This window comes from Pagrus major, chromosome 15, assembly GCF_040436345.1.
Source record: "Pagrus major chromosome 15, Pma_NU_1.0".
Lineage (NCBI taxonomy): Eukaryota > Metazoa > Chordata > Actinopteri > Spariformes > Sparidae > Pagrus > Pagrus major.
Window position 1 is genome coordinate 3,463,100 of NC_133229.1, and position 11,621 is coordinate 3,474,720.

The window sequence follows — 11,621 nt, forward strand, 5'->3', positions numbered from 1 at the left end:
CAGAAAACCATTTTAAGTATAAAATTTGGAGCAGGAATCAATTTTTGGCAAGTAAAAAACTGCATTTTGTATGCATTGGCCCTTTACACAATTTCCAGAGGGTACTATGGTTAATCTATAATGATCTTAATATTGCTCTGTTGAGTAATAGAAAGTCATTTTAGGCGAGAAAACACTTTTCATTAGCAAATTAATAGCCTCCAATCAATTTTTTGCAGGTGAATAGGCCCATTTTATGTTGTAATGGTCCTTTAAAAGAGTTCCACACTGTCCTGTGAGCTCTAGGGTTTATATTATGAAGCTCTTGAATGAGATCAAGTCATTTTTAGGCAGAAATCACCATTCAGTAACTGCATTTGGCCTCCAATCAATTTTTGGCAGGTGAAAAAGCACATTTTGTGTTGTAATGGTCCTTTAAAAGAGTTCCACATGGTCCTGTGAGCTCGAGGGTTTATATTATGAAGCTCTTGAATGAGATCAAGTCATTTTTAGGCAGAAATCACCATTCAGTAACTGCATTTGGCCTCCAATCAATTTTTGGCAGGTGAAAAAGCACATTTTGTGTTGTAATGGTCCTTTAAAGGAGTTCCACATGGTCCTGTGAGCTTGAGGGTTTATATTATGAAGCTCTTGAATGAGATCAAGTCATTTTTAGCCAGAAATCACCATTCAGTAACTGCATTTGGCCTCCAATCAATTTTTGGCAGGTGAAAAAGCACATTTTGTGTTGTAATGGTCCTTTAAAAGAGTTCCACATGGTCCTGTGAGCTCGAGGGTTTATATTATGAAGCTCTTGGATGAGATCAAGTCATTTTTAGGCAGAAATCACCATTCAGTAACTGCATTTGGCCTCCAATCAATTTTTGGCAGGTGAAAAGGCACATTTTGTGTTGTAATGGTCCTTTAAAAGAGTTCCACACTGACCTGTGAGCTCTAGTGTCTATATTATGAAGCTCTTGACTGAGATAAAGTCATTTTTAGGCAGAAATCACCATTCAGTAACTGCATTTGGCCTCCAATCAATTTTTGGCAAGTGAAAAAGCACATTTTGTGTTGTAATGGTCCTTTAAAGGAGTTCCACACTGTCCTGTGAGCCTTAGAATTTATATTATGAAGCTCTTGAATGAGATCAAGTCATTTTTAGGCAGAAATCACCATTTGGGCTCCAATCAATTTTTGGCAGGTGAAAACTGTATTTTAGGCATAAACAATATTAGGCACAAAACACATCCAAACATGGGAAGCAAATACTATAGGGCCCAGATCAGGTAAAAAACAATGCAGAGTCACAAGGATCATTGCAAAAGTGACCATTACTTTATTGAAAACACGTTGTAACTTGGACTCGGAGGAAAGCTTAACAAAGGAGGCGTCACTGTGTGGCGTAAACTCTGATATATAGTGCTCTGGCTGTTAAATCAAACATACTGTAGAGACGTGTCTATCACGTAATTGCCATGCCTTAGTTCGCTACAAACTACACTTCTTTTGGCCACAGTTGTGATAATGTGTGGTAAGTGTGTGTGTATATGCACATTATGACCGTTTAATCCAAAGAAAAGCAGACGTTTAATAGCGCTACCGCTCAACGGGCTGCTGTGCGCGCTCCCGCGGCCACAAATCAGATTCTGGCAGACGATCACTTTTTGGCACGACACCTGTAACTGGAGTGAAAGGCAGGAAGTGCCACTACTAGCTGCTGCTGCCACGAATTGAGCCAGCCTTGCTATCAAATGGTGAATAATCTACTCTGTTGGGTTCATATATTTGTAAATCTGATTCTGATGGAGTCAGGGCCTCACCAGCCATGAACCTCACCGCATGTGATGAAGGCTAAATAATACAGGCTAGTTTCTCTGATGCGTAATCGCGTAGTGGGCGTCTGTCAGAACGCACTATATGTTCCCCCAAGACTTAATAAAGAAGAAGCAGGAGACAGTTGATCCCTTTTCTGGTGTTTAATCCAGGTAAATATTGCACACAATGTGGTGGGTGTGTGTGGTTCTGAAATAAACCAAATAAAAACAATAGCCATTAATAATACAGCTCACAGTATGATAAAGTTATCATTAGCATGAAACATAAATATCATATAGGCTACACCATATCACAACTGACAACTAAGAAACGGTCAGTGGCATAAATATAACATAAACAACCATTTAACCCATCAAAGGCTATAGCTAACACTGTTAGCAACATTCACTTTAGCACAAGCTAACCTCAGCTAACAGACGTATGGAGCAGATAAATATACAGCAATGAAAATGCATCCAGTAAATAAACAACAGAACTTACTTTCCTCTGGACGCACACTGAACCACAAACGGCAGGTTAACTGACACAAAGTAACAACACGACTTCTGCCGGCCGTACACACGTCTCACTGTCATCAGTCTCTTCTTCTTCTCTCTCACAAGCCACAGCACTCGGCGCAGTAGAGCGCGATAGCGCCCCTAGTGGCTGAGTGTGGCTAGATCACCGGCTCTGTCCTGCAGCCTTCAGAACAGCCGCCCCCAAATTTGCTCCAGCAAATTTGCAGTATTCAGTCCATCACTGTACATTGTCTTCTGGTACAGCAGGGAGTCTGATAAGACGACTCACAGGTCGGACGTAGGTGCGGTCCTTGACTTTAACCTCTGCTGTGCGAATCAGACCATCGGCCCCAGGGAGCACCTTCACGATTTTCCCAACAGGCCACGATGCTCTTGGCAGTTGAGGATCGACGATCATCACGATGGTGTCCAGCTGAAGAGGAGATGTATCAGACTGCCACTTGGACCGTGTTTGCAATGTGGGCAGGTAGTGGCGCAGGAACCGCACCCAGAAGCGATCAGACAGCACTTGACAGGCCCTCCATTGGCGCCGGCTGAGCAGCTCTGAGTCGTGATACACTGCCTGAGGTAGAGAAGGGTCTGGCCGCCCCATCAGCAGCAGATTGGGGGTGACTGGGTCTGGGTCTGCTACATCGGATGATACGTAGCCGAGGGGCTTGGAATTGAGAATGCCCTCAATCTCAATCAGGACTGTGGTCAGCACTTCTCCACTGACAACTTGTGAGCCCAGGGTAGCAGTCAGAGCGGCCTTAATAAACCTGATTTCCCGCTCCCAGGATCCGCCAAAGTGGGGGGCGCTAGGTGGGTTGAAGCGAAACTTTATCTGGTACTCTGCCAGCTGGTCTTGGAGAGAAGGATGGAGGGCTTGGAAAGCTTCTTGTAACTCCCTATCTCCACCTCTGAAATTGGTGCCCTGGTCCGAGAGCAACTCTGCTGGTCTCCCACGGCGGGATATGAACCTTCTTAAGGCCATCAGGAAGGAATCCGTGTTGATGCTGGACAGCACCTCAATATGGACTGCTCTTGTCGTGAGGCATTTAAAGAGCAAGCCCCAGCGTTTCTCGTTCCGTCGGCCGACTTTAACCTGCATCGGACCAAAGCAATCTATCCCCGTAGAGTAGAAGGCTGGTTGATGTAGCCTGAGCCGTGCAGGGGGTAAGTCTGCCATCTTGGGGTTGACAGGTTGGGCTCTCCATCTTTGACACTCAGGGCATGAGCGCTGCTCTCTCCTTATGGCCTCACGGCCCCGAAGAATCCAGAACTTCCTCCTTAGCTCCGCAAAGAGTCGCTCTGCACCAGGGTGTTTCAGATCATGGTCGACCTGTCGGATGAGTAGCTTGGTCACAGCATGTCTCGGGTCAAGGACTACAGGATGGATCACATCATGCTCCAGATCCTGATAACGTCGCAGTCGACCTCCTACTCGTATCAGCTGGAGTGATACATCATATTCTGGAGCCAGTGTGATTAAGCAGCTGGAGGAAGGGACTTGTTTCCCAGCTGCCAGACACTGGACTTCTTCAGGGAAGCTGTCTCTTTGAGCGGACTGCAGGATGCTGAGTTCCGCCTCCTTGAACTCCTCTGCTGTAGGGGTCCCTGTAGCATCAGCAGCCGCCCCATGAAGGGTCCCCGCAGTCGCCTTCACCAATTCACTGAAGGTGCTGAACTGCTGAGCATCAGGTAAGGAATGGTGGGTGCTGGTTACCGTGCTAACCAAGCAGGTTGTGGGCCTTCGCAGCTCTTCAGCGATGTCTTCACTCGTTGGGACTAGGTGCACTGGCCACTGATCAGGGGGCAGCCGCAGGAACGGGGGTCCATGACTCCAACGATTCTCACATGAGAGATCCTGCAGTGATTTCCCCCGGGTGAGGTCGTCCGCTGGGTTCTCTGCCGTCTCCACGTAGCGCCAGGCCTGGCTATCAGTCAACTCTTGTATTTCTGCAATACGGGTTCCTGCGAACACCTTAAAGCGGCAAGAGTCCGACTGGATCCAAGCAAGAACAGTTGTTGAGTCCGTCCACATAACCACTCTGGATATCTCCAATGTGAGCTCCCGGGTGAGCACGTTTGCAAGCTGTGCGCCCGTGAGCGCAGCGCACAGCTCCAGCCGTGGCATGGAGAGCTGACGCTTGGGGGCCACTCTGGACCGGGCTGTCAGGAAAGCCACCTCTACATGCCCCTCTGTGTCTTCTGTGCGTAGATATCCCACACTGCCATACGCACGTTGAGACGCGTCACAGAAGATATGGACCTCTCGCTTATTAGTTGCCTGATCCATGGCTGGACTGACGTAGCAACGAGGCAGTCTGATGCTGTCCAAGTAAGGTAACTCGTTCTCCCAGTCTTGCCATGCTGTAAGCAACTCACCGGGCAGCAAAGGGTCGTCCCACTCCCGCTTCTTGTCCCATAAGTGCTGAACAAGAACTTTGGCCCTAGTGGTATAGGGTGTGAGGAACCCTATGGGGTCGTATTGGCTGGCCAATACTTTGTAGATGTTCCTCATGGTGGCAGGGGAGTGCTCCAGCGGCCGTGACTTATACCGCAGCGTATCCGAGTGACATAACCAACGCAGACCCAGGGCAGGTTCTTGAGGGTCCATGTCTGTGTGGTTAAGCAGCTGTTCACTACTCTCTGACCTGATTTCTTTGGGCAGGTGGCCGATGACATCTGGCATGCTGCTGGCCCACTGTCGCAGCTCGAAGCCTCCCTCCAGTAACAGCCCCCTCAGCTTGTCTGCGACGTCTCGGGCCACATCTGGAGTAGGGAAGCTCTGTAGCCAGTTGTCCACATAGAAGTGGTTCTCGATGGACTCACGCGCTGCATCTCCTGGATGGGTGTGATCGTGGACATGTCTCTGTAGTGCGTATATGGCGCAGCATGGGGAACAAGTAGTCCCGAAGGGAAGGACCTGCCACTCATATACGCTGGGTTGGGAATCTCTCTGTAGATCACGCCAGAGAAAGCGCAGCAGTGGTCGGTCTTCAGGCAGCAACCTCACCTGGTGGAACATTCCCTTTATGTCACTGCTGACAGCAATGGAATGTTCCCTAAACCGCAGCAGGACACCCAGGAGAGATGCACCAAGGTTTGGGCCACACAGCAGTAGTTCGTTGAGGTTCTTATCCTTATAGGTGTAGGAACAGTTGAACACGATCCGATGTTTTCCATTGTGTGTCACCAGGTGATGGGGGATGAACCACGACTCCTTGGAAGTCTTCACCTGCTCCTGACCAATTCTGGAGACGTAACCTGCTGTCCTCAGCTTTGTGATCTCTGCCTGATATGCCTCTGCCTTTACCAGGTCTCTGCCAAGACGCTTCTCCGTGCTGCGTAGGCTGGGAAGTGCCGCTTCAGGCTGTGCTGTGAGTATAGGCATGTTACTCACCCGTAACAGTGGGGTGGCGTACCTGAGGACTCCATCCACCTCCACTCTCCTAGTCTTTGCCTCTAGAAGGTTCATGGCCTCTTGGTCTCTTCGTGACCTAGTCACCAGTTTCTCATTTCTGTACGGCAGGGTGTCCAATTGCCAGAGCTTCTCAACCTGATTAAAGAGTTCAGCCGCAGGAGAGGTGGTGGACACGAACAGACACTGTTGTGGGCGGTTACACTGTTGAAGAGACTTGACTGGCCCTTGCAGTGTCCAGCCAAGCCTGGTCTTCACCGCAGCTGGGCCCCCCGGTGGGCCGAGACGGACAGGTTCAACAGGCGTCACCAGGTGTGGACAGTCAGAGCCTATCAGAAGAAGTGGATGGACGTCTGTGAACTGTTGTAGGGGGAGTGTCTTAAGGTGCTTGTATTTGCGCTTAAGTCCCTTCACTGGGTAAGAGTGTTCCGCGAGACCTAGTCCGCCTGCAGTGAAGGCTCTCTCAATCGTGAATGTCTTTGTTGGCTGACCAGCTGGCGAGATTTTGAACATCACCGATGAACCATGTAGTGTTCTCATGTCCTCCCGAACTGTTCTCAGGGTGAGGCTCTCTGGAGTTCCCTGAAGCTGCAGCCTCTGAACGGCCTCCTGTAGAAGGATCGTCCTCTCTGAGCCATCGTCTAGTATGGCGTATGTCTCCAAGGTGTGGTTGCCATTACGCAGGAGCACTTTACTGACCTTCAAGAGGACCTGATTACAGCCGGCACGCCGATCCAGGTACAGAACATCTGTGGCTGACTTCACCGCTGCACCAATGCCATTCCCAGCGGCGCGCTCATTCCTGCCAGGCCGGAGATTCACTTCGTGCAAGGCTTCAAGGTGCTTCCCCTTACACGTCTTACATAGGACTCTCAACCTGCACTGGGCGGCCTGATGGTGCTGTCCGCAACGCCAACAACGGTTGTTGGCCTTCACCCAGGTCGTCTTCTGCTCCTTGGTTAATTGCTTGAAGTTCAAGCACTGGTCCAAGAAGTGCTGCGTATTGCTGCAGTAGGGGCAGTAGGCTTTGGGCTTATCCGGGGCCTCTTGGTGATCTGAGACTTCAGCTTGATCTGCTTGCGGGGTTGTGTCAAGGGTGGTACCATGCAGCACGTTCATGGCCTTCCTATTGGTTCTCTTATCCTTGTCACACTCCTTCCTCACCCCGCTTCTCCCTCTCTGGAGTTCCTCTATCTTGTCGAACCGGTCTCCTTCCTCCTGGATTTCCAACTCGTAGTCGAGCCACTCTGCGAAGTCCATCAAAGACGGGATTCCTGCCTTCCACGAATGAAGATGACGTCGGAAGGTGGCACGGAGATCCTGGGGAAGCTTCCTCATTAATCTGGCCACATGAGACCCACACTTTAACTCTGTGCGCCCATCTTCACCGAGTTGCTCCAACATCCCGACTAGAGCTCGGACCCTCAGAGCAAACCTCCTGAACGCTGCAGAGTCGCCAGCTCGGATAGCAGGCTCCTCCATGAGCTCTGCAATGCGCTGTAGAGACAGCTGGTGAGGCTGACCATAGTGTTTGGTCAAGGAAGCCATAGTGTCAGAGTAGGGGAATAAGGAGTTGCTATAGGAGTCAGCTATCAGGAGAGCCTCTTCAAACTTGAGGTGGTCACAGAGCACTTGGTACTTGAACATCTCCGTCGCATCAGCAGGAAGAATATTGTCGAGTGCAAGCTTCAGTCTGGAAAACTCTCTGGGGTCACCCCGTGTGAACTTAGGGATCGATGGTGCCGGGCCCCTGTATGTCCTCTCGCTGCTATTCGGCCGTGGCACTGCTGAGGTTAGCCGTTGTGGGGGCTGAGGGGGTGCAACCGATGGCAGCACACTATCATATTGTGGTTCTGACAGCATGGATGGAGCTGGTGACAGGCGTGCCTCCAGCTGCTGTAGACGTTCTCTGAGGTTCTCCACAATATCAGCAGGTTGTCTTACAGGTGTAGGCTGGACTCTTGGTGGCTCATAATCGTCATCAGGGAAGACTACTGGTGGGGGAGGCAGCGGCCAATCATCGTCTGCTATATTCGTGTCTTGTGCTGCAGGCGGGCGACGCAGCTCCCTTGGTGGAGGCGGTGGTGGTGGCATTGGCCGGCTGTCGTGATCTCCTGTCTGTGGATGACGTGTTCGAGGCGGTGGATGCAGCATGGGGGGTTGTGACGGTGGGGGCCTCGTGCCCACTCCTCTGGCAGGGTGGTGACTCTCGTGTGGATGATGCAGCTGTAAGCTGGGAGGTGCTGCACCACTCCTGTCCATCTGACGTCTCATATCCCTCATCATCAGGTGCAACCTCCTATTATCTTCTTGTATATGCTGCAACACATCCATCATTACAGGCGGGCGCTGATATGGCTGTGGCGTACTCACATACACAGGTGCTGCAGCTCCAATGTGACTGGGAGATGTCTCTATGAACTCAGCAGGATAATGTGTTTGCTGCAGTGAGCGCTGGGTGAGGGGTGTCATCTCGGCAAATCCCTCTCTACTGGTCCAGTCAGTCTCCTCTAACGCAGCAGAGGTGTGTGGTGGGTAGCTTACGGCCTGAGGGAGGATGTACCCTTCATAATCTTCCATCCATCTTGGTTGGCGCGCTTGTCGGCGTGGACGTGCATCTTCACTTGGGGGAACATGAGCCATTTTTACTACGTAATTACCTTATCCGGCTCGAAGGACCATATGTGATGAAGGCTAAATAATACAGGCTAGTTTCTCTGATGCGTAATCGCGTAGTGGGCGTCTGTCAGAACGCACTATATGTTCCCCCAAGACTTAATAAAGAAGAAGCAGGAGACAGTTGATCCCTTTTCTGGTGTTTAATCCAGGTAAATATTGCACACAATGTGGTGGGTGTGTGTGGTTCTGAAATAAACCAAATAAAAACAATAGCCATTAATAATACAGCTCACAGTATGATAAAGTTATCATTAGCATGAAACATAAATATCATATAGGCTACACCATATCACAACTGACAACTAAGAAACGGTCAGTGGCATAAATATAACATAAACAACCATTTAACCCATCAAAGGCTATAGCTAACACTGTTAGCAACATTCACTTTAGCACAAGCTAACCTCAGCTAACAGACGTATGGAGCAGATAAATATACAGCAATGAAAATGCATCCAGTAAATAAACAACAGAACTTACTTTCCTCTGGACGCACACTGAACCACAAACGGCAGGTTAACTGACACAAAGTAACAACACGACTTCTGCCGGCCGTACACACGTCTCACTGTCATCAGTCTCTTCTTCTTCTCTCTCACAAGCCACAGCACTCGGCGCAGTAGAGCGCGATAGCGCCCCTAGTGGCTGAGTGTGGCTAGATCACCGGCTCTGTCCTGCAGCCTTCAGAACACCGCACGTCACTGATGTTATCCCTTATTGGTGAAAGTGATGCTGTTACAACCATCCCCGGTCTCCCCTACTTACGTGTAATGGACAAATAGAAAAGTATAGAACTCTAGATCCATTTTTGGTCAGAAAAATATATATGAAGTGCTCTCAAAAGCATATGAAGAAGTTAAGGAGCTACTGCTATCCTTTTTTAACACCGTTTTAACACCGACGACTGTAGCCTCTTCCATGTTACCGTGAGTTCCTACAGTAAGCACTACGCACACAGTTCTTGATTCAAGCCCTTTTATTGCTCAATCACAACGTAAAACACAGGTCAGGGGAACCGAACGCGGCTCATGCGCCTCGGACTGCGACTCGTCCTGCAGCTTCCCCTTCTGCTCTCCTGAGCGTCTGCCCTGCATCTCCCATCTGAGGTCCAGCACGCTACTGCATATAAAGGGAGACAGTGTTGTGACGTTCACGAACGAACCGATTCTTTTGAAGGGCTCGTTAACATGAACGATGGGAACCGAGTCGCAGCTGGGAACCGTTCTTTTTTTATATATATATATCACTGTGTTTCACGCAGATGCACACAAAAGCTCCTCCTTTGCTCCTCCCCTGAGTGGGGCAGAGAACAGGAGAGAAAAAAGTTACATGTGGAGGAGCGCAGCTCAGCTGCAGGTGCTTATTAGATATGCAAATATAGCATGATGCCACCTGAGTTGTGCACGCTGCCTTTGCGTGAAAACAGAAACATGTGACTGCCCCTGCCTGGGACAGCAGAGCAGCTGCAGCAGTCTTAATTAGGAGGAGGACAGTCAGTCTGTCATGTGTCTGACGTCGTTGTTTGGACAAAATGAGCCAAAGGAATCGGAGCAGCATTTGGATGCACTTTTCTCTTGTGGAAGACAGTAAGGCAAAATGCAATATTTGTCAGAAAAATATTTCTTTTAAGTCCGGTTCAACAAATAATTTGCATAGACACTTGAAAACACAACACCCAACAGTGAAAGTGGCAGAGGTGAGAAGAGAGCCAACTGACCCAGGCAATAGTGATGCCACTGTCAAAGCAGAGTGATATGGCGCAACCTTGTGGAATATTTACAATGAATCCAGATCAGACTTTAAAATCTAGTCCACACATGTCAATAATATAATAATAATCAATATTTCAGAATAATTCAAACTCAGATATTGGTGGGATATCTAATTTTGTATTATTTTGTTCCAAATCTCACCCCATCAACTTCCCAGTGATTATTTCCAAGATAAAATGAATTACCACCAGGCTGGCTTCTTAAAACTTAATAAATATAAAAATCAGTCAAATGAGCCAGTTTTTTGAACGGCTCTTTGAAAGGAACGGCTCACCAAGATCCGGCTCCCCTCAAAGAGCCATAAATCCCATCTCTACTGATCAGGTGCCAGCTCTGTCAATCACTCACCTGGCGCTGCTCTCCTGAGCCCTCACCACCTCTCTCTCCCCCGCAGCTGCACCTCGACCACGCCCACCTCCACATACCTCCACCGCCCGACTTAGGCCGGGGAGCCTTCCGGCTGAACCAACTCCCCCCCCCTCCCCATGGGCACGAGAGAGGAAATCGGCCACAGCCATCTACGCCCCCGGTTTATGCACCACCCTAAATTTGAATGGCTGCACTGCTAGATACCACCGGGTGATACAGCCATTGGCATCCTTCATGCGGTGGAGCCACTGGAGGGGAGCGTGGTCTGAACAGAGGACGAACGGCCGCCCCAACAGGTAATACTGCAGAGCACCGGCCGCCCCAACAGGTAATACTGCAGAGCACCGGCCGCCCCAACAGGTAATACTGCAGAGCACCGGCCGCCCCAACAGGTAATACTGCAGAGCGCCGGCCGCAGTCACTCTCGCGGAGGATCACCTTGCGGTCCACCGCAGGGGCCAGCCACTAGAGGGTCAACCTCCGGCTCAGACCCGGATCACCTGGCCGACCTCCGTAAGTGGGCACTCCCAGCACTCCTGCCCGGTGCTTGAGGAACTCCCTGTGGGTCCAGAGCAGCGCCCGTAGCGGCTGGAACCTGGGATGGAGAGAGAGCATAGGGAGGATAAGTATGTGGAGGTGGGTGAGGTCGAGGTGCGGCTGCGGGAGAGCAGTGCCAGGTGAGTGATTGATGCTACTCGTGGACAGGTCACGCTAACCAAGCAGTATTAACCTGCTCCTTAACGTGTTGTGAAGTGGCTTCAGCTGGACCAGAAGCGGAGTTACGGGATTTAATCCCCAAGAAAAACAGCACGTCGGTCATTTGGGAGTATTTCGGGTTTGAGCCTGCAGACGTGCACCAGAAACAGGTACTGTGCAAAACCTGTCGCGCTAAAGTTGCAACATCCAGCGGAAACACAACCAATTTATACCGGCACTTGAAAAATCACCACAGGCATTTGCATGACGAGTGCATAACGAAAAAGTCCGGTGAAAATGATATTCAGGCCCACTGTAGCAAACAGCCTACAATTACAGCATCTTCTGCCAGTGTAACTCCGTATG